Source organism: Triticum urartu, chromosome 3A, assembly GCF_056163025.1.
Source record: "Triticum urartu cultivar PI428250 chromosome 3A, HENAU_Tu73, whole genome shotgun sequence".
In the NCBI taxonomy this organism is placed as follows: Eukaryota; Viridiplantae; Streptophyta; class Magnoliopsida; order Poales; family Poaceae; genus Triticum; species Triticum urartu.
The window spans coordinates 374,805,932-374,810,670 of NC_141875.1; the positions used below are offsets into that span (position 1 = coordinate 374,805,932).

At 39.5% G+C, this 4,739-nt stretch overlaps 1 long non-coding RNA gene across 1 annotated transcript; it reads left to right on the forward strand.

The window, feature by feature from the left end:
* Positions 1-2,691: 2,691 nt before the first annotated feature.
* On the forward strand, positions 2,692-3,983 carry LOC147979753 (uncharacterized). Its single transcript, XR_015599735.1, has 3 exons — positions 2,692-3,396; positions 3,681-3,804; positions 3,897-3,983. It is a non-coding gene; the product is annotated as an uncharacterized LOC147979753 (long non-coding RNA).
* The last annotated feature ends 756 nt before the right edge of the window (positions 3,984-4,739 follow it).

The following is a 4,739-nucleotide window of genomic DNA, read 5'->3' on the forward strand; positions in this document are numbered from 1 at the left end:
TTTCCACAAATACTATGTCGACTACATGATCATGCTAAGCAATATGACATTGATGGAGTGTGTCATAAACGGAACGGTGGAAAGTTGCATGGCAATATATCTCGGAATGGCTATGGAAATGCCATAATAGGTAGGTATGGTGGCTGTTTTGAGGAAGGTGTATGGTGGGTGTATGATACCGGCGAAAAGGTGCGCGGTATTAGAGAGGCTAGAAAAGGTGGAAGGGTGAGAGTGCGTATAATCCATGGACTCAACATTAGTCATAAAGAACTCATATACTTATCACAAAAATCTACAAGTTATCAAAGCAAAGTATTATGCGCATGCTCCTAGAGGGATAGATTGGTAGGAAAAGACCATCTCTCGTCCCCGACCGCCACTCATAAGGAAGACAATCAATAAATAAATCATGCTCCGACTTCATCACATAACGGTTCACCATACGTGCATGCTACGGGAATCACAAGCTTAAACACAAGTATTTCTCAAATTCACAACTACTCAACTAGCATGACTTTAATATCACCATCTCCATATCTCAAAACAATTATCAAGTATCAAACTTCTCATAGTATTCAACACACTCATAAGAGAGTTTTATTATTAATCTTGCATACCAAGCATATTAGGATTTTAAGAAAATTACCATGCTATTAAGACTCTCAAAATAATCTAAGTGAAGAATGAGAGATCAATAGTTTCTATAAAACAAATCCACCACTGTGCTCTAAAAGATATAAGTGAAGCACTAGAGCAAAATTATATAACTCAAAAGATATAAGCGAAGCACATAGAGTATTCTAACAAATTCCAAATCATATATGGCTCTCCCAAAAGGTGTGTACAACACGAATGATTGTGGTAAACTAACAAGCAAAGACTCAAATCATACAAGACGCTCCAAGCAAAACACATATCATGTGGCGAATAAAAATATAGCTCCAAGTAAAGTTACCGATAGAAGTAGACGAAATAGGGGATGCCTTCCGGGGCATCCCCAAGCTTTGGATTTTTGGTGTCCTTAGATTATCTTGGGGGTGCCATGGGCATCCCCAAGCTTAGGCTCTTGCCACTCCTTGTTCCATAATCCATCAAATCTTTACCCAAAACTTGAAAACTTCACAACACAAAAGTTAAAGTAGAAAATCTCGTGAGCTCCGTTAGCGAAAGAAAATAAAAGATCACTTCAAGGTACTGTAATGAACTCATTATTTATTTATATTGGTGTTATACCTACTGTATTCCAACTTCTCTATGGTTTATAAACTATTTTACTAGCCATAGATTCATCAAAATAAGCTAACAACACACGAAAAACAGAATCTATCAAAAACAGAACAGTCTGTAGTAATCTGTAGCTAGCGCAAGATCTGGAACACCAAAAATTCTAAAATAAATTGGTGGACGTGAGGAATTTATCTATTAATCATCTACAAAAATAATTAACTAAATAGCACTTTCCAAATAAAAATTAAAACAGTTCTTGTGAGCGCTAAAGTTTCTGTTTTATAAAACAAGTTCAACAAGACTTTCCCCAAGTCTTCCCAACGGTTCTACTTGGCACAAACACTAATTAAACAAAAAAAACACAACCAAAACAGAGGATAAATAATTTATTTATTACTAAACAGGAGGAAAAATCAAGGAATAAAAATAAAATTGGGTTGCCTCCCAACAAGCGCTATCGTTTAACGCCCCTAGCTAGGCATAACAAGCAAGAATAGATCTAGGTATTGCCATCTTTGGTAGCCAATTCATAAGTGGATCTCATAATAGATTCATAAGGTAATTTAATTTTATTTCTAGGAAAGTGTTCCATGCCTTTCCTTAATGGAAATTGGAATCTAATATTTCCTTCCTTCATATCAATAATTGCACCAATCGTTCTAAGGAAAGGTCTACCAATAATAATAGGACATGAAGGATTGCAATCTATGTCAAGAACAATAAAATCTACGGGCACATAATTCCTATTTTCAACAATAAGAACATCATTAATTCTTCCCATATGTTTCTTAATAGTGGAATTCGCAAGGTGCAAGTTTAGAGAGCAATCATCAAAATCACGGAAACCTAATAAATCACACAAAGTCTTTGGAATCGTGGAAACACTAGCACCCAAATCACATAAAGCATAGAATTCATGATCTTTAATTTTATTTTTAATAGTTGGTTCCCACTCATCATAAAGTTTTCTAGGGATAGAAACTTCCAATTCAAGTTTTTCTTCATAAGATTGCATCAAGGCATCAACAATATGTTTAGTAAACGCTTTATTTTGACTATAAGCGTGAGGAGAATTTAGCAAGGATTGCAACAAGGAAATACAATCAATCAAAGAGCAATTTTCATAGTTAAATTACTTGAAATCCATAATAGTGGGTTTAGCAACATCTAGGGTTTTAATTTCTTCAATCCCACTTTTATCAATTTTAGCATCAAGATCAACAAATTCCGAATTCTTGGAACGCCTTCTAGGTAAAGGTGGATCATATTCAGTCCCATCATTATCAAGATTCATATTGCAAAACAAAGATTTAATAGGGCACACATCAATAACTTTTAGATCTTCATCATTATCTCTAATCCTAATGGACGAGTTGGTTGAATAGTCCCACCACTTTCGTCTGGTTTTTTTTCGTCTGGTTTTTTTGTCCCCTCCCCCACCCCTTTTCTATGGGTTTATTTTCGTCTCCATTCTTTCCTTGTAAACCAACACTTTCCTAAGATACAAAAGATCACAGGTCTAACTTTCCTAACTTACCTAAATCAACTGATTCCTCCCATCAATGCAATTTACTTTAGGAAATAAAATAATGAATTTTAAGGAAATAAATAACGGAATTTTACCCACGATCTATTTAAACCAAATTTATATGCCAATAAGATCAATTTTCGGTAACTTTTATATGGAAAGGAATAATTCATGATCAATCTTTAATCAAGCATAAAAAAATTGGGTAGTATTTGGTAACTTTTATATGGAAATGAATAAATCACGATCAATCTTTGATCAATCATAAATCATTACTATTATATGAGAATGGGTCATTTGATTCCTCTCTCGAAAAAGAAAAAAAACAGTACGCCGCCAACTCCTCTCTCGATCCTATCCTCCTTGATATTTTTGCTAGGTTGTGGCTATGGGATGGCGCCGCCGCCGCCGCCATCACGGGACCACAGTTCCATGCCTCCGCCGTCCAACGTCTTGCCCCTTCCCGTTCTAGGGCTTCCACAAGTCAACATCGCACCTCCTCCCCACCAGAGAACATGTAGCAGTAGGAGCAGAGAGGAATCAGGGGCAGGGTTCGCCGGAAGCACCTCGCTGGGACAATCCCCATGGCGACCAGGCGCATAACCAGCACGCGGCAGTCGCTCCACGGCCAGCCAACAGAGGTGAGTCGCCTGTCCGCCCATCAACATAATCTCTCTTTCTCGCTGCGCTGCATGGGAAACGACCGCTCTAGGGATTCTCGATTCGGTCCTGGCTGCGCCGTTAGGTTTCTCACGGCTTTGTTTCAGTTGAGTTCTGATGTTCATAGTCTAATTCGTCAAGACCAAATTTTCATTAATAATGTTTCCAACCAGGACAGTCTGATGCGAGAGAGTTTCTTGCCCGATTCGTGTGTCAACTAGCAATTCCTTGATCTTTACTCATGTTTCTTGTTCGTGATGTCCAGGTGCCGCAGGCCCGACAGGGAAGCAGAAGGACGCCGGCGCCAGCGCTGGCCTCCCCTGTGTGAGAGGAAACAGACGGGTGCTCGGGGACATCGGCGATGTTCTCCACGTGAACGTCCTCGACGGGTAAGAAACCAGCGCAAGGATCGAATAATGTTCTGTTTTTTGTTCTTCCGTTCTTTGGACTGAACTGAATCTTGTCTTGTTCACTGCAACAGCAAGATCCAACTGCCGACGGGGATCAATCACCCAATCACCAGGAGCTTTGGCGCCAACCTCTTGAAGAAGGCTCAGGCCGATCCATCTAAGGTATGAACAACACCCCCTTTTCTGCTCATACAGGCTTTCGAAAGCAATTTCCTATAGATGACATCAACATTTTGATCCTGCACTTGCAGATGACATCAACATTTTGATCCTACACTTGCAGGAGTTCTTGGGTTCTTCTTAATTTACCATTGCTGGAGGAACTAGACCAACACTCTAGGTAGTATCGCTAATAGAGTGGTGCGTTAAGTGGATGAGCAGGATAGGTAGATAACTTACTTTGCAAGCAAAATTCTAGGTGTGAATGCACTGTTTTGTTGGGGTTTCAGCATTCAATGTTTTCATATTACCATACATTATGTACTTAGATATATATCTCAATACCATTCATTCCTTGACTCTAATGGCGGGGTTAGTGTGTTTCCTCTGCGACCAATGCAAGGACTGTGCTGGCCATACTTCTTAGATATCTCACTACTAATGCAATGCATCTACTCGAGGCAGGGTTGGCACTGTTGCCTTGAGGATGTCTGATTGGAGAACACCATCATCCTCCCCGTGGTCTCTGATGTATTGGTAGAGTGGTGGATCATGAGCAGGGTCCTCATTTCAAAGAAGAAGCAGTGAGGTTTTGATTCTCTGGTCATGTTAACCGGCTGGAGCCTTTATTATTTGCCAACACTAATATGTGACCACTCAAATCTTATCTGATATGCCTCTTTGGAAGCTGGCCAGAGGAACCGTAGTTGCTGCATGTGGGAGTAGTTCCATTTGTATCTAGGAGTGATGTATTA